The sequence below is a fragment of the Capsicum annuum genome, unplaced genomic scaffold (assembly GCF_002878395.1).
Source record: "Capsicum annuum cultivar UCD-10X-F1 unplaced genomic scaffold, UCD10Xv1.1 ctg998, whole genome shotgun sequence".
Lineage (NCBI taxonomy): Eukaryota > Viridiplantae > Streptophyta > Magnoliopsida > Solanales > Solanaceae > Capsicum > Capsicum annuum.
The window spans coordinates 1,251,276-1,276,360 of record NW_025896076.1 but is presented as its reverse complement, the minus strand read 5'-3'; positions in this window follow the sequence as shown (position 1 = coordinate 1,276,360).

Below are 25,085 nucleotides of genomic sequence, written 5' to 3'. Positions count from 1 at the left end.
TAAAGCTAAAGAGGGGGAAGAGGAGGGAGGAGATGATAGAACAAGTAATAAGGCTAGGCTCTCATATTCTATTAGTGATGCCAGCATGTTTAGAATAGCAGTAAGGGAGAATGGTGCACTCATATTAGTGCAAAGTTTGTACTTCAGTCATCATAATATGTACACATGCCTTATATTTTAGTTCTATGAACATAGCTCATATTCATGCTATTTTCATAGAATCATGCATGCTTCCAGTTCCGAGTATGAGGAGTTCCAATTCACTCAGCAGTTGAATCATTTTGCATGAATTAATGAACTCCAAACTCATATCATGCAACTGATGACTTGTGTACTTATGATTTATAGTATGTTCAATTCCAGGTACTCATGCTTCACTCCTAATGATCAGTGAAATTCAGAGCATGTCATGTATATCCTCAGTTTTGATCTTTATAATGAATCCATGTCATGGATACTCTATTCATCAAGCTTCAGTTAAGTGTCCAAGTTATGAATAGTATTCCTCCATTCTTTAAGTCTTCTTGTTCTAACCTTTCAGTGACCATTCTTTAGGTCAAGATAGTGATGATAAACAATTATTTTGATGGGAGAGAGTAAATGTTTCTTCTTGATAAAAGATTGTTGTATGCTTGTTTTAGCTAAGGTTGTAAGTGTGATGTAAGATTGAGGCCAAATTTTTGTTATATGTCATGGTTAGTCACAATTTTGTGTTTGTTTTCTTGGGGTAGTGCAAAGAAGTTATTGTTGATAGTGTTTTTGAGGAGATGAGAAAGATGCTTTTATGGTTGTTTATTTAGAAGTGCAGATGTGGTTATCATGATAGTCTTGAATTTCATGTTTATAAATATATATACATATATGTAGAAGAACGCATTGGGCATCAATGAATGTCTAGTAGGGGTTGAATATGGTTAGTGAAGTGGTAATAAGAATTATTCATGAGATAAGGAGTTGTGAAAGCGTAGGGTGTATTTAATTCATGATTCGAACTAGTATTATGGTGTGATGGGTAACAATCTATAGATTTGAGTATGCTTTAACATAGTGAGAGAATTCAGTTCAGCTCAGACTTTAGTAGATAGACTTATTATTGCCTATGTGAAGATTTTAAGTATCCTCAAGTAAAGTGCATTTTTGAAGTGGAATGAATAATTGAGTAAATGCTTTCAGTATAATTCAGTCGGTATAACCAACAATTTAGTTTAGTAGTCAGACACACAAGTTCCTATGATTCTCTATCTTTCTATCTAGTCTTACTATCTGAAGTTTCCTGAATATGAATATTCCATGAGGTAACTTATCAACAATCATGCAAGTTGTAAGTTCAGTTAGGTCCTTACTTCTAGTCTAAATTAGTCTTAACCATAAAGGATGTCTATATTAGAAAATTATATCATGTTGGTTATCCAACATCATAAGTTGACCAAATAATACAAATGGATTCACATATTTTAAAATTGTCACAACAGGTATTTATGAGTTCAGTTCAGTTCATGAATTATTTTTCAGATTCTGATATTTAGTAATGATTGAGTTCATAAGTGTCCCATGCATCATCTTAGTCATTCCTTAACATTTCAACAAAGTTTATATAATTTAGGGGATGAACGATCCCAAGGGGGAGATATTGTAATACCCTGAGTTTTCATGTCCAAAACCTCTTATCTTTTTAGTAGGAAATAAAATCTAGCCTAAAGTAATGGTTCCTCATAAGTTAACTCTCTCATTTCTATCCCAGCCTTATAATAATTGTCATATCATTACATATATTAAAGGAGTAAGCTCAGTTCATGATATTTAGTTCATGTGTCATGTTTCGGAATCAGCAATGCAATCATGCTCCCAATCATGCATGTTCAGTACATAATCTCAGTTACCTCAGAACAGTACTCTCAATCTAACCAATTGCATTCGAGGATGAATATTCCTAGAGGGGACATATTGTAATACCCTGTATTATTCTTAGCTCAGTTCGGCTCCTAGGTACATCATAAGAGGCTTAAATCCTAAAAATTTTACTAAGTGTTGGGGACTTAATCCTTTTAAGGCCTCTTAAATTTGAGGATTTTAAATATGTCTTCCCGACCCTGAGATATTTGTTTTTTGAGTTAATACATGTTCAGGGGTGTAAGGAGAATGTCTTGGGGGAGTGTCAGGTTTTTTGAATGAGGATTGTGTCATGTTTGGATCACAATTCTAGAATCTCAGTGTGATAGTGCCGTGTCGCGGATCTAATGGTGATGGAAATCATACCGTGTTATGTTGATCATCCAAAAAGTAGTCGAGTTACAAATTTGATTGCCTGAGGGGTAATTGGGTCTTTTCTCCTTAATTCAAGTCGGCATATCATGATAGATATCACCATTTAGGGCATTATTTTCCCCTCTTATTAAATTTTCCTCTCAAAGAAACCTTATTCATCTCCCAAAATCATCAATTCAATTACTTAATCTCCAAGGAAAACCAGGAATTCAAGTTCCCAAATCCAAGAACCTCAAGAAAACATCAAGGTTGGTATTTCTCTTTCAAGATTAAGAGTTTAAGGTTTGTGGGAGTTCATCCATTGTTCTTCTTTCACCCTCTACATGGTCATATCAGATATGGACAAGTATTACTGTGGAAGTTGTACCTTGTATGGACATATCTTGTATGAACATACTTTATGGTTCCATCCCTCAATCAAGGAATGAATTAAAATCCTTTATTGAGAAGAAATCTCTTGGGTTTACTAACAATGATCAAAGGCCGAAGAAGTTAAAGACTATAAAGGAAAAGACAAAAGGCTTAACCACTCATGCAACTTCAAAGAAGAATCAAAATTTGCCTCAATCTTAGTCTTACAAATATTTGTACTTCTTAGATTACAATAGTTATATAAAGAATAGGATCGAGTCAACTTTGTAATAAAAATTGAAGCTGTGTCACGAGATTTGAAGAACAAAGTAAGTCTTAGAAACTTATTTCTCATAATTATACTCTATCCCAACTTTGAAAAATCTAAGAAAATGTTGAAACCCAAGGGGACTAGAAGTAGACACCACATTGGTGTTCTGAACAAGGATAAATCTGTGTGTTTTTATTTACGTTAATTTATTTACATATCCATTTATTTAAATCTGATCTATTTTTTTTGAAATGTGTTAATCTGTGGGCGAGTTGACTTTGACGGTTTAATAGTCGACTCATAGAATATTTTCAATTCACACAACCTCTTGAATTTCAATCGGATTTAGAGAAAGCCGCACCAACAGTTTTTCTTAACCACACGTGAGCAAAGATCAAATGTCAAAAAATCAAAATTTTAGTTCTCTTCTTCAAGATGGTCATTCCATTAAAAGACCACCATACTTTAATGGACAACACTACTCATATTTGAAGAACAAATTCAAAATCTTTGTCTAACCAAATGACTTCCAAGCCAAGGTCATCATTAAAAAAGGACTAAAGCCAATTCCTGGACTCATGGAGAAGCAAAATGATAAAGGCAAAGAATTGAGTAGTACCGACATAGAAGATCTTGAAAGCTTTGAGGTCACCAAATAACAACAAGGGGTAATCCAAACTAATGCACAAGCTATAAGTTTTACTTCTTTGTGCTGTTGGTAGAGAAGAATACGGTAAGATATAAGCCTGCGAGACTACAAAACAAATGTGGGAAAAATTTGAGGTAACCGATGAAGGAACCACAAAAGACAAAAAAGTCAAATATAGCTACCCTAGTCAATGAATATGAGTTGTTCAAAATGAAAAAATGAGATCATTGAAACAATGTTTTCCGATTTAGAAAAATCTTTTGCGAGCTAAAATCATTTGGAATAATTTATCAAAATACCATGCAAGTCCAAAAGCTGGTCAGAAGTCTCCCAAAAGTTTTGGAAACTAAGGCTGGCATTCTGATCTTTACAACATGACTGACGATCTATGAGGTAATATCATTGCCTATTAACAAAATTATATCAACAAGTACCACAAGGAGGAAAATAAGAAACCAGTAGCCTTTAATACCGCCCCAACTGAAGAAGAGGACTTTCTACAAGAAGCCAATAACAAAGGAATGACTCTCATAAATAATGGAGTAAAGAAAATCATGAGACAAAGACAACAAAGATCCTAAGGAGCAAAAGAAATGATTCAACTATAAATGGTGATCGCTTTTATCAGTGTGTAAGGTTTGGACTCTTCAAGAAAAATAGTCTAGAACTAAGAAGAAGACCATCAAGAATGAATCAAAATTTTGGATCTTGGAGTAATTAAGACAAAATAGAAGCAACCAACATGTGATTCATGGAAAAATGTGAATCTTCCAAGGGAAGACCACATGACTATCATAATTGTAATATGCTTTAATATAATTTAGATATGATAATTGTCGCACTTTAAAAAGTTATAGATGAATATAATAAAATCTCCTAAGAGAATAGAATTTGGGAAGCTCGACTTAAATAAGGTCTCATAAAGGAATAAAGAAACTGTAAAGGAGAAATCAAATCATGTTAAATTGAAATTGATTTAATTCAAGAAGGGCTTGATAATGTAAAAATATAACTGAATTGCATTATAAAATCACCAAGTTATAATTTTGTGAGATTGAACTCTTTAAAAATAAACTCAAGTTCCTTATTAGAATCATTTAAATAAGCCAAGACCTCTTTCTCCTGTCGAGGATCTTTCTATTTTATCTGTGGATAGAATGCATAAAAATCTTGCAATTGTAGGCATAAGACTAAAAGTATGTGGGTTTTAAAGCCTAGAGGGAGCACATCAAACCCGCAATGACCCAAGACCACTTTGGTACCTAAATAAAATTAATTTTCTTGCTTTATAGGAACATGCCCACAAAATATTTAAAAAAGGAATGTGGGTCATTGATAATGGATGTTCCAGACATATGACGAAAATCAAATAATATATTTATCATCTAAAGAAAATAGAAAGATGATAGTTAGATTTGGAGATAACACTAGAGGAAATTTCATCAGAGTCAGCTTAGTAAAACTCAGCTCCTCATATGAACTTATTGAAGTATTTCAATCCACGAAGTCATGAGGTATTTTCCTAGGTATTCTTCTACCAGTCGTGCTTAAGAGGCTTATAATAAAAGAAGCTTATACATTTAGAATCTATGAATATTTTATTTAATGAAGTGTCACCCTCCTACGAGTTTAAGTATTGATGAAGAATAGGTGTGTAATTTCTAATCCGAAGCCAAAGAAAACAAAACTCCCAATCTTTCACAAGACTAGTCGACTACACTTCCTCTAGAGTTGATTCCTATAGAGAAAGTAGTCAAACCATGTGTTCCAAGAGAATAGAAGCACAATGCTAGCTATCCAAATAAGTTTATCATTGGAAATCAAAATGATAGGATGCAAACAAGAACCTTTTTGATAAAGAAAGCATCTGTTACTATTGTATCTTAATCAAACAAAACATTATCGATGAGGCCCTCAAATATGAATTCTGGGTTGAGGACATGAAGGAAGAATTGAACCAATTCAAACAAAGTTAAGTGTGGACTCTACTTAAAAGACCCAAGAACTGCTCAATAATTGCAACCAAATGGGTCTAAGGAAACAAACTGAATGAAAAAGGTAAAATGATCATAATTAAGTCTCGAATAATAGCTCAAGGATGCTACAAGCAAGAAGTTATTGACTATGATGATTCCCTTGCTCCGGTAGCAAGGTTAGAATTAATTTGCATCATATAAGCTTCTTATACTTATAAATATTTTAAGTTATAGCAAATGGACGTCAAAAGTGTATGTTTAAATGGATTCGTTCATTAAGGAGTCTTTGTAAAAGAAAAACACTGGTTTTGAAAACCCATCTTATCCAAATCATGTTTTCAAATTTGAAGAGCACTCTATGGTCTCAAACAAGTTCCAAAGGCTTAGTATGAGAGGTTGAATAACTTTATGTTAAATTATAACTTAAAAAGAGGTAAAATTGGTACAACACTATTTATACAAAACCCTGACTTAAATATTTATACTGTGCAAATTTATAAGGATATTAATAGTTTTGGCAGTCCTAACATCTCCCTATGTGAGAATTTTGCTAATTTGGTGAAAGAAAATTTGAAAATAATTCTGATGAGAGAATGAATCGTTTTATTGGGACTACAAATCAAGAAAACAACCAAAGGTATATTCATTAGTCAAGACAAATGTAACTCCCCAAATCTAGTACCTAAAATGCTACACGGTGCTCATGACCCTGAAGGAACATAAGCTAACCCATGACTGATATCTATACCTATATACTACATAAAATATTGTATAATGTGTAAACATGAACTGAAAGGCCATACGGTTCAACACTGGGATATAATATTTGATAAAAATATAACATCTGGGTGGGGTATGAAATACCCAAAACAACTGAAATAAATTGTCTGAAACATTCTATAGTTTGAAAAGCCTCTAAATCATGACTGAACTATCTGAATAAGGAGTTGATGGGACACCTGCCCAACTAACACCAACTAATAAATAAATTAATGAGGTATGAAAGTAATGATCATGTCCTCGAAAGATGAGGACTCACTGCTAACTCTGACTGTTGATACTGGAATCTACTGATGCTCTGGAGCTTGTGTCTCAGAACCTCTGGTATAAGACACCATAGCGCAAATACGCCAGTACTTTAAATGTACTTATATGCATGTGAGGTAGGCTGAATGCATGGGGTTCATATGTATGAACAATACTGACTAAATGACTAATATGAATGTGAGAAGGCATGCGTGAATACATAGTAACTATAACTGAGATCGTGACAACATGCATTTACTGATAACTAACACGACTGGCAACTGAGTTCTGATAACTTATATATAACACCTCACATTTTGGACTAGAATGGAACTCCGTCATTCATATGCGTAAATGTTCCAAAAGCCTTAAATCCTTTGTAAATTTAGTGTGTTAACCAATTATGTAGTGTGAGAATCTATTTTAGCAGGAATTAAGACCATAGAGGTCCCATAACTCAAGGACAAGTTGAAAGCGTTCCCATCGTTTAATATTTAGTGAGTGTCAAAAGTTGGGTCAAATTCAATCGACCATAACTCATTGTATATATCGAATTGAGGACCTACTATATATCAAATGAAATCTCTTTGGATTATCTTTCCAACTCTACCAATTTTTTCAAAATCCAATATCAGACCAAGGAGTTATTCCCATTTTACTCTAGCATGTCAGGCTGGGAAACTGAGTGACGACATTCCTGATAAGCCATCACAAACGTGATGACTTATCACCAATGTCTTCAGACTTGGGTAGATTTCCATCCCTAGTGACAACATTTTATGATAAGTTGTCACACCCGTGACAACTTATCACCAATGTCGTCAACATTAACTAGAATATCAAGATTTTACCTTTTGTGATGACATTTCGAGATGATTTATCACCAGCTTGTCGACATGTCACAAATGTCGTCAGCTATTTTTTTCAGTAATTAAGGGATGTTTTTGCATGGGTATATTTATCTTTTTCCATCTTTTGGAGGCCTCTATAAAAATGAGAAGTCTCATCCAAACCCTAATTTCATCATTTTCTCTTCCAATTCTCTTATAAAAATATCTAGGATTTCAATTCATAAACATTAATCTTCCAAAAATCATCCATATATCTTCAAGATTTCTTCAAGAATCAAGTTCCTCATTATGTGGGCTTCGAGAATCATTTATTACAAGAGAGAATAGAGTCTCAAACATTAGAATTCATCAAATTTCAAAGATTAAGGTATGCAAATGTTGATTCTTGGGTTCCTTTAACCTAAGAAACTCAAAAATCCTTTTTAAAAATTCATAGATGATATTTTTATGAATTTTTATGATTTATGTGGTTTGAAATTGAAGTTCTTGATGCGGTTGAAATGAAATTCATGATTTGATGATAAACACTCAAGCTTTGACCCTAGTATGTGTTGATCTTGTAGTGTTCATAATAAAGCCTCTTCAAGGAGCATGTTTAATTATCTAATCATGTTAATTTATGTAATGAATTTTTGTAAGGCCAAGAAGATTGAAGTGTGATGTTGTTATATGTTGACGGACGTTTGAAATAATCATGTTTTTCCATGTGTGTTGAATCATGATCATACCATGTTGAAATCCTTGTATGACGAATTGGTTGACGGAGTCATGATATTTATAAGTAGTAATTGTTGACTAACTAAGTCATGCTCCCTACATGTTTGATAAAATGCTTGTATGAAGAAAATTGGGTCATTATGACAATGTTGACTAGAAATCCCCAAGTTTGGTATAAGCTAAGCATGCCAAGTGTTTGTTAAAAAGCTTTAGTCAATGGATGGTAACATGTTAGCATGAAATCCTTTATTATGTACCTTCAACGCATGTCATGTGTTTATTGCAAGATCTTGCAGAATGAGTTATGAAGTGTTGGCTTGCATTTCCTATAAAAATACATGTTATTATTTCCAAGTGCTTAAAGTAATGTTTTATTGAGTATATAGTGAATCTATTACTATGATATGGATGTTGGTCATGAATTCAAAGAGTCGAGTCCTATCAGTTTCCTTCCATCGAGTCATAGGGGAACTTGTACTCGAAAAATATAGCTGTGTGCCTAGAGACAAGTCAGTCTCAAGATAATCTCAGTTGTGCCATTATCAATCGAACTCAGTCAATGACTGAATAGTAAGAAAACTCAGTAAATCTCAGTGTTCTGTTTAATCAAGCTCAGTACTCAGTATTCAGTTCAGATTCTAGTAAATCCCCTTTAAGTTACAGAACTCAGCTTCATTCAGACATAAAGTTGAATTCTGAAATATTCCATCAGATAATGAAATCAGGTAAACTCAGCCACCTTAGTCAAGTAAGCAATTCAGTAACAGATTTAGTTTAGTTGAAGTACAAGTTCTAAGATTCAGTTCAGAGTCTTTCAGTTGGGAGTAGGAGCTAGCACTGAACGAGTGCAGGGATGGCGGCTCCCCGTCAGAGAGGCAGAGTCATTTGGAGCAATCCTTGAACTCCAGAACTGTGTAGACAACGTAGGATGTAGGAGTCACTCATCTGAAAAAGGCTTGTCATCCGTCAGAGAGGCTTGACTATTATACTACCTTAGGCTTGACTTCCTAAGAGGGTGATCCGTCAGATAGGCTTTACCAGAGAGGTCTGTATTCATGGCATGATATTAACACCCTTCCAGCTGGGGTTACAGGTTGGACCCCACTAGTTCTGGCTCAGGGCATGTCAGTTAAGTAAGAACTCCCACAGTTGCAGTTTCATTATCAGTCTACAGGGTAGAACTCTAAAATTAGGACTGTCAGATACAGTCATCTATCTCAGTAAGGAACTCAGATAGTTCCAGTGATTCGTGGACCACCCACTAGATAGGCATGGTCTCACATAAAGTTATTCAGCATCAGTAATTAGAGAGATCTCCTATTAGATAGGCTTGATCTAAGTCAGATTCAGTTAAGTATTCTCATTATCAGAAGATTCAGAGATCACTCATTAGATAGAGTTGATCTCAAATTCAGATTTAATTATTCCTCATCATTATAGAAGACTTAGAGATCATCCACTAGATAGGTTTGATCTCAGATTTAGCCAATTGATACTAGCAGGCTTAGACTCAGTTGTTGATATTAGTTGACTCGGTTATATAGTATTCAAAAGTTACTGAACTCAGGTATTAGTTTCGTAGCTCCAGATACTCAGAATCTCAGTATGTTTAGAAAGTTTAGCTTGATAGTATATCTAGTATCAGTTATCAGATTTAGTCCAAGTATTCTTAGAGTCAGTATGTGCAGTAAGTTCAGTAGTTACAGATTCTCTATATGTGTTAATCCAGCTCTGGAATATCATTCAATTAAGTAATTTTTCATGCATAAACCCTTGAATTTAGCCTTACTTCATTTTCATACTCAGTACATTCCAACATACTGATGCATTTGTGCTATGGTGTTGTTATTTTATTTGACACCATAGGTTCAGAGGCACGATCTAGAGTACCCGTAGCAGTCCAGATTCAGTCAGCAGTAGTAGAAGTATTAGAGAGTCCTCATCTTTCGAGGACGATTATTATTTTAGTATAGTATTATATCCAATTTATTTTATTAGAGGTAGTTAGATAGGGATATGTCCCATCAACACCACAGTTCAGACAGTTAGAGGTTTTTTGGAGAGTTGTATATGTATTCAGTTTGTAGAATTATGTATTTTAGATAGTTTGAACCTTATGGTAAGTTTCCACTAATTTTCTGCATGTATTTTATTATATTATGCAGTGAACAGGTACAGATATCAGAAGAGGGTTAGCTAGTGGTCCTTCATGATTATGAGAACCATGTGGTATTCCAGTTACAAAAAATTAGGGAGTTATATGATATAATTGGTAGCATGAGTGACTGTATCTGAAAGTCCAAAATTTGATGGAACTAGCTGAGCTCTGTACTGTTCTGAGTTGACTATATCTGATAGTCCTAAACCTGAAGAACTAGCTGAGTTCTTTTACTGATACTAATACTAAAACTGTAGGGAGTATTTATTTAACCAACATCCCCAAATATGCCCTGATTGGAAGGGTGTCAGTACTGTGCATCTGGTAAGAACAATCTGTGAGTGACCCTCATATAACAGGTATCTCTAGTAAGAATGGTGGGAACCCTCATATAACAGGTTAAGCCACCTTATCTACCCTCATATAGCAAGCTATGATGTCTCCACCTATGCTGGCTACATAGTTCTGGAATGCAAGGATTGCTTCTAAGAATTACACCCTTATATAACAGGTGTGTTCCCATTCTTAGGTTCACTTGCTGATAATTTATACTCCCATTTTAATAGATAATGAACATGATTAACTGAACTGATATGACTAATTTAATTGAGTTCCGTTGATTGATAGAATCTTATTGAGGTATGATAACTGACTGAGATTTACTAAAGTTACTGAGTTTTCCTAAGTCATGAGACTCATTGAATTGCTAACTGAATTCTACTGAACATGGCTTGACAGAGAGTATATTGAGAACATGACATAGGCTTTAGGCATACAACTAAATTGTCAGGTATAAGTACCACCAGGTCTCGATGGAAACAAACTGACAAAGAATGACTTTCTTGAATAAACCACCAATATCATAGTCCATAATTCATTTATTGAGGCATTTCATCAAACATGTGATATGCATAAACTTGTACATACATGAGGATTGCATAATATCATACTAGTTGGGCACTTTTCCTTCACATAGGAATTTAATCAAACACATAGTAAGCATATTATATGTAGACAACATTATACCACAGTTAAACATCACGATTCAACTCTAATTTCATCATCCAAGGGTTTAATCGTAGGTTCACATGACTCTACACCTATACTAATCAATTCCACATAAAATTGATCACCCAATATGGATTATAATTTAATTGGTCATTATCAATATGAAAAAAAGCAAACCCAACATGAAATTCATAAAGAATCCATACACTTGAACTTTGAAAAGAGATTCTTGAGCTTCATGGACGAAATAAGTCCATGAACGAACACTATGCATACCTGGTAGTGAGTTTCTTGAAGTTCTTGAGCTTGAAGAATTTGAATCTCTTAGTTCATGAAGAAGATTTGGATTTTGTTGCTTAAGGATTGCTCATAGGAAGAAAACCCTAATTTTTGATGTTGTGGAAGAATAATGAATTTTTGGAGCCTTGGTCGAATATTACTAGGAATTTAAATAGGTGGTAAAAGACCAAAAGGCCCCTTTAAAAATAACTTAAAAATAATTGAATAGGATGTACGACGATGGGTGCGACGGTCTATCACTGGCTCAATGGTCAGTCATTTTGACCTTCGCATGTGGATCAGGAAAAGGACTCGCTTCCTAAGTAGCGTTGGCTTGGGCAATGGTCCATCGCAAGTTCGATGGTCTGTCAACCTATCTGTCGCACCTTATCCAGAAGGTTGCCTCACTACCTTGGCTGCGACGGTAAAGGCGACGGTCCATCGCTAGATCGACGGTCCATCAACCTGGCCGTCGCACCCGGGCAATTCTGATAGCTCTTGGTAAAACATCCATAACTTTTAACTCCGATATCGGATTTTGATGAAATTGGTATAGTTGGAAAGATAATTCAATTTACCACATGATAAAAAGTGAAAATTATAAAAATTCGATCTTTACAAAAGTGGATTCATCTTTCAAAGAAAGTTTTTAACTTTCTTGGGATAATTTCAAGCTAGGAAAAATTATGGGGTATTACAATATCTCCTCTTTGTGAACATTCATCCTCGAATGAGAATGAGAATTAGGGGAGAATATAAACTGATGTACATACTGAACATGAATGACTAAAACATGATTTCATGACTGACATGACTGATAACTAAATATATCATACTGAGCATGCATATCTGATGCCTATGTAGCTGATTCATGAATGCATGGCTGAGAGTTCTGGTGAACCATGTTTCTCACAATGAGAATGCATGTATGTTGCATGATTATATAAATAAACTAATACTTGAATGCATGATTGAATATGCAATGGTATTTAATACCAAATTTGTGATGAAATCTGGAACATGAACTGTATACCAAGCTTGTAGCTAAAGTCTGAACATGAAACTGAAAAGCTTAAGGAGAGCTATTACCTTGATCTTGATAAGAGTTGGAGGAGAAGAGGTGAGGATACTTCATTTCATATCTTCTTCTGCTTCCCAAGTAGCTCCCTCAACGGACTGATTTTGCCAAAGAACTTTGACTAAAGGGACTTCTTTGTTCGTCAGTCTACGAGTCTGACAGTTTAGAATTTCGACTAGAATCTCTTCATAAGAGAGGATGTTCTGAACATCTATGCTCTGAATAGGGACTACAACTACTGGGTCACCTATGCAGTTCTTGAGCAAAGAGACATGGAAGAGTGGATGAACTGAGGCTTGGTCTCAAGGCAATTCGAGCTCATAAGCTACCTTGCCTTAACAACTGAGAAATTTGAAGGGACCGACATATCAGGGACTGAGCTTTCCTTTCTTGCCGAACCTCTTTACTCCCTTCATGGGATATATCTTTAGATAGACATAGTCACTAATATCGAACTAGAGATTTTTTTTATGAGCATCTGCATAAGACTTCTGTCGGCTCTAGGAAGCCCGAAGTCTTTCTTTGATCAACTAGACATTTCTAAGGCATAGAATACTAAGTCAGGTCCAATCAATGAGGCCTCACTAACTTCGAACTAACAAACTGGAGATCTACATCTCCTACCATAGAGAGCTTCGAATGGAGCCATCAAAATACTATTGTTGTATGCAAACTCAATCAAAGTCAAGTGGTAATCTCAACTACCCTTGAAATCAATTACACATGCATTTAGCATATCTTCTAGGGTATGAATGGTCCTTTATCCTTTACCATCTGTCTGAGGATGAAAGGCTGTACTGAGATGAATTTGGGCACCAAGACCCTTTTGGAATGCTTTTCAGAAATAAGAGGTGAACTGAGTACCTCTGTTTGAAATAATAGATAGTAGAACACCGTGCAATCTGACCATTATCTGATGTAGATTTTGGCATAATCCTTGGCTGAATGAGAGGTATGGACTGGAAGAAAATGAGCTAATTTGGTCATTCTATCTACAATGACCCAAACTAAATGATGCTGATGATGGGTATGAGGCAAACCCATTATAAAGTCCATGTTCACAACTTCCCACTTCTATGTAGGACTACTAAAATCCTACATGGACCTACTAGGCTTTTGATTCTCTATCTTAACATGCTGACATGTAGAGCACTTAGCCACAAACTCTGGAATATATCTCTTCATCCCACTCCACAAATAGATTTCCCGCAAATCGCGGTACATCTTTGTGGCCCCTTGATGAATAGAGTAGTGTGCACTATGCGCTTTTGCAAGAATTCTCTACCTTAAGTCGTCTACACCTAGAACACACAGACGACCCTGACAATGCAAAAGACCATCTCCCCCTTGGGAGAAAACCTCTACTTTCTAATCCTTGACTGACTCTTTTAACTTGACAAGGCTGGGATCTCTATCTTGCTTTTCTTTCACCTCAGAAACTAGAGATAATTCTGAACTACTATAAACCCATATGTTATCCTTCTCTGAATCAACTAAGAGAATACCTAGTCTGGAAAGCTAATGGATTTCCTGAGATAACTTCTTCTTATTGTCCTCAACATGAGCAACACTACCCATAGACAGTCTACTGAGAGCATCGGCCACAATGTCTGTCTTGCCTGGATGATAAAGGAAACTCATGTCATAATCTTTCAAGAGCTCTAACCATATTCTTTGATGAATATTAAGATCTTTTTGAGAAAATACATACTGAAGGCTCTTATGATCTGTGAAGATATCTACATAAATACCGTATAAATAGTGCCTCCAAATCTTCAAGGCAAATACTACGCCTGCTAACTCAAGATCATGAGTAGGATAATTCTTCTCATGGGGTTTAAGCTGCCTGGAGGTGTAGGATATGAACTTACCATGCTGCATGATGACACAACAAAAACCTACTCTAAATGCATCACAATACATTACAAACCCATCTAAGCCATCTGGAAAAGCTAGGACTAGAGCTGAGGTGAGTCGGGTCTTAAACTTCTGAAAACTTTTCTCGCAAGTATCTGACCACTAAAACTTGATTTTCTTCTATGTGAATCTGGAAATAGGGGATGTAATAGAAGAAAATACCTCAACAAACCATCTATAATAGCCAGCCAAAACTAAGAAACTCCTGATTTTTGATGGAGAGACAGTGCGAGGTCAGCTTCATATTGCTTTGGCCTTTTGAGGATCTACTCTAATGCCATCACCAAAAATTATTTGACCAAGGATTGCTACTTACCTTAGCCAAAACTCGTACCTACTAAATTTGGTGAACAACTAATGATCTCTGAGAGTCTGAAGTACAATTTTGAGATGGTCTACATGATCACCTCACTGCAAGAATATACAAGAATATCATCCATTAAGACTATGACAAACATGTCCAAATACTGCTTAACATATAGTTCATCAAGTCCATGAAAGCTGCTGGGGTATTAGTAAGACCAAAGGACATGACTAGGAATTCAAAGTGATCATACCGAGTACGAAAGATTGTTTTTGGAATGTCATATTCTCTAATTCTGAGCCGATGGTAGCCTGATCTGAGGTCTATCTTAGAGAAATAGCTGGCACCCTGAAGTTTGTCAAACAAGTCATCAATTCTAGGGAGAGGATACTTGTTCTTGATCATGACTTTATTGAGATAACGGTAATCAATACACATCCTAAGAGAAACGTCTTTCTTTTGCTCGAATAAGATTGTTGCACCCCACGGGACACACTAGGTCTGATGAATCCTTTATATAAGAGATTCTTCAACTTCTCTTTTAATTCTCTAAATTCTGTAGGTGCCATTTTGTATGGTGGAATAGATATAGGCTGATTATCTGGAAAAAGATCAATGCCGAAGTCTATTTCCCTTTCAGGAGGAATTCCTGGAAGATCTTTGGGAAAGACATTTGAATATTCACTTACTACTGGGACTGATTCAAGACTGGGAGTTTCGAAACTAGTGTCTTTAACTCGAACAAGATGCTAGCACATCCCTTAGATATTATTTTCCCTGCCCAAAAGTAGGAAACAGGCTGACCTCTGAAAGCTGAAGTACTACCCTTCAACTCAAGGACGGGTTTATTTGAAAACTGGAACTAGACTATTCTATTTCTACAATCGACTATGGGAAAGAAGGAATGAAGCCAATATATGTCGAGAATGACATCAAAATCAGTCATCTCTAATTTGATTAAGTTTGCTAGAGTGACTTTCTGAAATATCATAATCGGGCAGTCCCTATATACCCACTGGGCTATGGTGGTTTTATCCACAGGGGTAGAGACTAAAAAGGGCTCTACTAGAATTTTTGGATTGATTCTGAAATTACCTGCTATATAGGGAGTAGCAAAAGATAAAGAAGCTCCCGAATCTAGCAAAGCGTATACATGCACATGAAAGATTTGTAATGTACCAATAACTATATAAAGAGAATTTTATTGGTCTTGTCAAGAATGGAGAGCATAAATTGTACTTGGGATTTACGCACTAGTAGTACTGGAGGAAGCACCTTGTTGTTTTGGGTGATCAGATTGAGTTGAGGAATGGTTCTACTAACTCTGAGGACCTGGCTGAGGATAGTCTCTGACTCTGTGACCTGGCTTGCCACATCCAAAACAAATACCAATTCCAACTCTATAATTACCTTGATGGTACTTGCTATAAGTCCGGCAAAGAGGATAGGTGCCGACACTTCTAACACTGCCCTGAGACTTAGAGCCTGGCGCTTTATCTTTTCTACCATCTTTGAACTTAGGAGCTGGAGCACTAGCTAAAGAAAGAGCTAGAATTGATAACTTAGGATGAAACTAAGAATGGTTTCCTCTTTCTGATTTGGGCTGATGAAATTTAAAACTACCTATCCTTTCTCTCTTATTCTTCTTCTCCTTCATCTTAATCTTTTGATCTTCTATTTGTTGTGCATGAGTCATAAGCCTGGCTAAAGTCATGTCACTATTCAACATTATAGACCTGCACTTATTGACCACACTATCATTCACCCCAGAGACAAACTTATCTTAGCCCTGCTATCTGCAACCACATGAGGAGCATATCTAGCTAATTAAGTAAACTTAAGATAATACTCTTTCACTGTCATGTTTCCTTGCCTGAGGTTTATAAATTCTAACACTTTAGCTTCTCTCAGCTCTAGGGGAAAGGACCTTTCTAAGAATGTGGTGACCAACTCCTCCTACACAATAGGACCTACATCATCTGGTCTTTCTGACTTCCATACTTGTATTATGTGTGAGGAACATCCCATAACTGATATACAACTAGCTTAGCACTCTCAACAGCTGACACCCCCATAATGTCAGTAACCTTCTAAACCTGATCGATGAATTTCTCTGGGTCCTCATTTGACTTAGACCCGAGAAAGGAGGGATGATTCATTCAGGTGTAGTCCCAAATCCTAGCTGCAGCTGAATTGTCCACTGGGTTGGCCGAAACAACAACTGGTCATTCATATTGAGTAGTAACTGACTGAGCAAGAGTAGTGCATGGAGCTCTAAACTCTGCATAAGAAACATCTTCGCCCAAAGGTTCTTCGGCCTGAGGGGCTGACAGATTCTCATTTCTTCTTTTTGGAGGTATGTTCTGTAGAAGAAAGGGAGAAATAGATTAGAATAAGAGATTAAGTTGAGATTATGCTCATTGGAATGACATGAATACTGAAAGAAGGGAAACTGTTCCTAAAACATCGTATAGACTTCTGCTTAGAAATTTGGCGTGCAACACACCCATGTACAAGACTCTACTCGATGCGGCTTTCAGACTTCCTAGGACTCTATTGAACCTTAGGATCTGATACCAAGTTTGTAACGCCCTAAATCTGGTACATGGAATACTACATGGTGCACATGACCCCGAAGGACCATAAGCTAACCCATGATTGATATCTGTACCTGTATATTGCATAATATACTGTATAATTTGGAAACATAAACTAAAAAGCTATAAGGTTCAACACTAAGATATAATATATAATAACAATATAACATCTGGGTGGGGTATGAAATACCCAAAACAACTGAAATAAACTTTGTGAAACATGTTATAGTCTGAAAAACCTCTAAATAATGACTGAACTGTCTGAAAAAGGAATTAATAAGAAGTTAATGGGAAATGTCCCCAAATAACTCCAACTAATAAATAAATTGTTGATGTAATAAAGTAATGATCATGTCCTCAAAAGATGAGGACTCATTGCTAACTCTGACTGCTGAGACTAGAATCTACTGATGCTCTGGAACTTGTGTCTCTGAACCTATGGTATGAGACACCATAGAACAAATGCATCAGTACTCTGAATATATTAGTCTATATGTGAGGTAGGCTGAATGCATCGGGTTCATAATCATGAACAATACCAACTAACTGACTAATATAAATAGGAGAATACATGCATGAATACATACTAACTATAACTGAGATCATGATAGCATGAATTTACTGATAATAAACATGACTGGTAACCAAGTTCTGATGACTGATATAACTGGTAACATAAGTGACTGTATCTGACAGTCCTGAAAATGAAGGAACTAGCTGAGCTCCATACTGTTCTGAGTTGACTGTATCTGACAGTCCTGGACCTAAAGAAATCTTTGAGTTCTTTTACTAATACTGATCCTAAAACTGTGGGAAATAGTTATCTAAACAACATGTCCCAAATAATACAATATACATGAATTGGGGTCCAGTCTGTGCCCTGATTGGAAGGGTGTCTATATTGTGCCACTGGTAAGGAGAACATGTGAGTGACCCTTGTATATCAGGTAACTCTAGTGAGAACGGTGGGAACCCTCATATGACAGGTGAAGCCCCCTCATCTACCCTTATATAGCATGATATGATGTCTCAACCTATGCTGCCTACTTAGTTCGAGAATGTAGTAATTGCTTCTAAGAATCATACCCTCATATAAAAGGTGAGTTACCATCCTTGGGTTCACTCGGTGCTAATTTCTACTCCCATCTGAATAGACACAGAACATGATTAACTGAATTGACTGGATTGAGTTAACTGAGTTCCATTAACTGACAGAATATTACTGAGGTATGATAACTGACTGAGATTTACTGAAGTTACTGAATTTTCCTAAGTCATGAGTCTTACTGAATTCTACTGAACATGAATTGACTGAGAATATCTTGAGATCTTGACATAGGCATGCAACTAAATTATTGGGTACAAGGAGTCCCAAGAATCGATGGAAAAAAACTGACAAATCATGACTTTCTTGAATACATGACCAACATCACAATCCATAATTTATTTATTGAGGTATTTCATAAAATATGTGATATGCATAAACTTGTACATACATGAGGATTGCATAATATCATACTAGTTGGGCACTTTTATTTCTCATATGCATTTAATCAAACACATGGTAAGCATAGTATAAGTAGACAACATTATACAACAATTAAACATCACGATTCAACTCTAATTTCATCATCGAAGGATTTAATCATAGGTTCACATGAATCAACACCTATACTAATCAATTCCACATAAAATTGATCAACCAACATGGATTAGAATTCAATTGGCCATTATCAACATGAACAAAATCTAACCCAACACGAAATTCATAAAGAAATCCATACACTTGAACATTAAAAAGAGATTCTTGGGCTTCATTGATGAAAATTGTCCATGAATGAACACTATACATACCTGGTAGTGAGTTTCTTGAAGTTATCGAACTTGAAGAATTTGAATCTCTTAGTTCTTGAAGAAGATTTGGATTTTGTTGCTTAAGGATTGCTGTTAGGGAGAAAACCCTAATTTTTGATGTTGTGGAAGAATAATGAATTTTTCTAGCCTTGGTCGGATATTACTAGGTATATAAATCGGTGGTAAAAGACCAAAAATCCCCTTTAAAAATGACTTAAAAATAATTGAATGGGATGTGTGATGGTCTATCGTTAGCTTGATGGTCAGTTGTTTCGACCGTTGCACGTGCACCAGGAAAAGGACTCACTGCTTACGTAGCTAAAAATTGGGAGATGGTCTATCTCAAGTTCAACGGCCTATCAACCTGTCCGTCATACCAAATCCAGTAGGTTGCCTTACTGCTTTGGCTACGATGGTCAAGGTAAAGGTCTGTCGCTAGATCAACGGTCCGTCAACTTGGCCGTCGCACCTGGGTGATTCTGACAGTTGTCGGTAAAACGTCCATAACTTTTCACTCTGATTTCAAATTTAGATGAAATCGGTATCGTTAGAAAGCTACTTCAATTTCCCACATGATAAAAAGTGAAAATCTTAAAAATCCCACATGTACAAAAGTGGATTCATATTTCAAAGAAAGCTTTTTAAGCTAGGAAAAAGTATGGGATATTACTCCAAATATACAAAGAAACTAATCAAAAAGTTTGGCAGATAGAAATCAAAGGCCTATAGATCTGCAAAGAGTAAATCCACAAGTGTTAATTTAGACTCATTTGGAAAAGATATGGATGAAAGGACATATATGCGAATGATAGGCTCACTACCCTACTTGACCGCAAGTCAACCAAATATTACATTAATCATATGTAAGTGTTCAAGGTTATAGTCGCCCCCCAAAGAATCTCATCCGACTTCCATCAAAAGAATCATACGATATCTTATTGGAACCTAAGACACTGGACAATGATATCCACACTGTTCTCATTTTAATTTAATTGGATATTACGACGCTGACTTTGCCAGTGATAAAAATGATAGAAAAAACACTAGTGGTACGTATAAAATTCTCTGTGATGCCTTAATTTCATGGCATGCTAAGAAACAAAAAACAATTACTCTGTCCACAACTAAAGCTAAACACATAGTCATTGGAAGTTGTGGTACTCAAATTTTATGGATTAAGTATCAGTTAATTGATTTTTACTTAACTTTTAAATCTGTTCACATTATGTGACATAATACTAGTGTTATTAGCTTATCAATATATAAGATGCATCATTCTAGAGCTAAACACATAAACATTAAGCATCATTGTTTTTGTGATCATATAGAAAATGGTGATTTTTTCTCTTCAATTTGTTGACCCAGAAAATCAACTTGCAAATATTTTTATAAAACATTTACTTCAGGAAAGATTTTGTTATTAAGGGAAAAAACTTGATATAATATTCTTTACTGATCTGTTATCATTTCATAAATTTTTTGGTGATTAAAATCTTTTATTTTTTGTACTTAAAATCCATCATATATTTTTGCTTTATCTAAATGCCATCATTTCCTTCCATCCTTTCACGCTATTTTTTCTCTATATCCATAATTACCATCGCTCAGCCTTCCCACTTTCACACATTTCACTGCCACTTCGTCTCACTCATCACAACCATTCACTTTACCCCCCATCCCCTATCATCTCTCATCCTTTTATTTTCCTCTTTACTTCTTTTATACCTATCTATCTCCATTCTCCTCTACCTTGACTTGAACTGGCTCCATGGATTATCTCTACCAAATTTATCCTGACCATATTTCCAACAATGTTGAACCCGTACTTCTCTTTGAATCCTCTGATGAATCCCCCACTTGCTCACTCTAGTTAACTATCTCTAAAAAGCATTCTTCTTCAAGCCCTGTGTCCTTCTCACAAATATATTAGCCCTCTCCTCTTGATTCTTTTCGGCCAAATGAATTGCACAAGTTCTGTACTTGTAATCATAAGGAGAGATTCCTCACCTTTCAAAATCGCTCTATTGCACCAAGATGAATCGTCAACCTCTATCACCTAAGAAAGTACCATTGCAATGTCAATCCTTTTTCCTGGCCTAAGATCTGTCTATGCTTTTCCCCTTATGTGGATTGTAAGTGTTTGAAAACCACATTCATGTGTTCTATGATAACCTTCACCTGTCCCTAGACAGTGGGGAATTAGTAAACCTAATACTAGGTACTCGTGTTGTTCTCTATGATTTTATTTTTAAGAAAGTATTTGACACTAAGTTCTATGAGGCCATTCTGTTCATGAACGACACTTGGCCTGAGAATTTTGATGTTAGGTTTGAAGAAGCCAAGAAGGCTATCTCAGACCCCAATAAAAGTAGGTCTTTCTCTGGTCCTTTGTCCCTTATGTTCAAAAATCAAATTTTGGCTCACATTATTCGATCAACTTGATTCATCAAAAAGCGTAACTTAGTAATGTAACCTTGATACCACACAAACTACACCTCTCATGTGAAAATGTAAGTGATCGTTGTCAATATATTTAACCAACTTTAGAGTCGGGGTCGAATCCCACAGGGAACAATGTCAGTGGCGATTAAACTAATTTGAAACTATTGCTAAAATTCGAATTCAAACAGATGATACTAAAAGATAAAATGGGGGTTTTGGAGATTAGCAAATAATTGTTGGTCACTTTAGTTTTAGTTTTTGTAATCAAGAGTTTATGGAAAACAAGAATTATGTTCATTATAGGTTTTGGTTCTTGATAGATGCTAATAGTGATTCAAGATTCTAACGATAGGTAGAAACAATAGATTGTCTTTATCGAAGTTATGCCTAAATATTTTTCGACCTACTTAAGCATTTAATTAGCTAATCCTCTCAGGACTTAGGGAAATTATATTCACTAACCAAACTTCACCTCAGGTTAATTAACCCTGTTATAGTTTCAATTATTTAATGGAATGTTGGTAGCTTTCAAGGACCTGTCAATAATTCACTTTCTGCTATAGTTGATTTCTTATCTCAAGCAAATCAAAGCAGGTGCTATCTATCGTTTGAAACCAATAGACCATAATTAAAGCCTCAAAATTATCAAGGAGTACTATTATCATTAGAATCTTCAACACTTAGCAACCTACCAAGACCTAACCCATACATCCCATAATTCAAGTTAAAGGGATTTAGCCACTCATAATGTAATAATCGATACAACAAGTGAAATTTATAATTTGAAAGATGAAATTACAACAAGACGAATAGCAACGAGTGTTTCTAAGATTAGATCAAAGTAGAAATCCCAAAATATTGATGATATTATCTTCAAAGTTAATTGTTTTGTTCAAGCCAAGAAACTAGAGAGAAAAAACAAAATACATGTCTTCCAAAATAGGTTCAGAATCCCTTACCAGCCGATATGTTCAGCCTCCTCTTATAATTAGAAAACCTTAATATATGCTTTAAATACTTCATCCTAATTATGGAAACAAAATCACAAAGTTCAGTAATTTCCAGGATAGGTGATGACATTTTGTTACGCCTTATCAGGAGTCTCACGACTTATCTAAGATGTCATCAGCTCCTCTTCTCTTTTGACATTTGCTACCTTAGGCTGACGATGAAGCGTGATGGCTTATCAGAATTGTGATGATATATCAGACAATGTCATCACTTCTCCACCTCAGCTCCCATGTTCTGTCTGAGGCTGACGGCGGCTTTGATGGCTTATCACAAGGCTTATGGATTATCACATGTCATCGTCACTTTTTCCAACTAAATCCCATTCTCTATATAAGGCTAACGATAAAGCTGATAACCTATCAGAGTGCTGATGACTTATCAGGAATGTCATCAGCCACACATCTCTTCTATTTTCTTCAGATTTCAACACTTTTACTTCCTTCATTGTTGGTTCTCTTGCCTCTTGACTTCCACTGCAAAATCAAATATAAAACAATCAAAAATGGCAAAATTTGCTTTAGATTTTGCAATTATTCTCAGTTAAAAGCCTTAAATGTATTAGCATCTGGTCCCACGTCAACACCCTTAACTTAAAAAAATTGCTTGTCCTAAAGAAACTAAAATACAACTAAGAGGATACAAAGTATATTTGGCAGTCAATCATCTATATTATCTCAAAATGTCTTCACCATCTCCAAGGTCAATTAATTTAAAAAAAACAGTGTATATTATTGAAGAACAACAATGCGACATACAGGAATCAAGATATGACATCAATTCAGCAACAACAACCATGCATGTGCCAAGATTGCACTATCCAAAAAAGTTAGCAACTAGCAACGTAACCAGTGTACCCTCACTAAAAAGTAGTCCCACTTCACTTTTATCAAACATCACATATGTAACCATGAGGACAATCAAAAGATGCTCACTTTGAGAATGAAGTTCCAATAAATGTATGCCAAATACCATAGTCTTGCCCTTATTTTTATCACTGCGGTTTTCAGACAGGTCTGCTAGGATCACTATAGGTCTTCTCTTTGGCTTGTAATGTCGGCTAGGGGCTGGTATGATACTCGATGATTTTTAAAGTGACTAAGCCTCCTTGACACTACACTATCTACTGGGGTCTCACTTATTAACCGTTTTCTATTATTCGCTTTTCTTGATCACATATATTTAGGATGGGTGCGGTCTTTTTAACAATCATTTCTTTTTTTTCACAACTTTTCTTTTCTTATTCTTTTTACACCAAACCCAGTTTTTTATTCTTTTCTTTTATTCTAGTTTTCTTCATACTCATTTTAAATATGCACCTTTATGGTAGCCACCCTCAACTTAGGCTATTTGCCTAAGTCAAAGTGCACAATATTCAAGGAGGACCAAGGCCAAACTAGGTTTATTATGATACAAATATGAAGGTGATAGGTATAATAAAAAGGAATAGGAATTCAGGCTCAAAATAAGGATCAAGGGATATTATTCACACATGGAAGGTCATTTAGGCTAAAAGTGGACTAATATCAACAACGGCCCATGATCTTTTCCTAACCACTATCCTACAACCAAGGTAAGACCAACTGGGCAAGTTCTGGATTTAACACACAATGGGAACTAGGTAGTATCTCTCACACACACGGCACAAAGGTTCATCACAAGGTACTACCCATTTTGTTCATGCAATTGTTTAGCAATAATTATCATGTCACTAGTGCTAATGCCATAACAAGATGCACAGTGGTCACACATAAATGCATATCACACAGTTATAAAATAGACCATTGGAGAGGTGTTCAAAAATCAACAAAAACATATTAACTGCCTAAGGTACTTGTATTTCTCGTAGTAAACTACAATATTTTAGAACAAATCACAATACGCCTAAATATGCCAGCTCTACGAGAAACAAGACTCTGGGGAAAAGGGGCATGAAAACAAAAACTCTAAAAAGACATCAACACCCACAAGTAGCCCCACCCTAAATTAAAATCAGGTAATGTCCTTAATGCGTCAAACCAAAACAAGAGAGTTAGAAACATACCTGTGGCACCATATATGCAAATAAATGATGTCAATCATATAATACAAGTACAAATAACAAAATACCTTGGCTTACCTCCCAAGCAGTGCCTGATTTAAGATCGCGGCACGACCCAACTCAGCTTTTTCCTCTACCTCGAGGATATGAATTTCACCCCCAACTTAGAGTCCATCTTCTTTCTTCGATCATAAAGGGGTGGTACAAAAATTAAAAAGTCGAGTAATGCATTTAATATGGTAAACCACTTGGCCTTAAAGTGAGGTGTGTTTTTATGTTGCTTGTCTGATGTA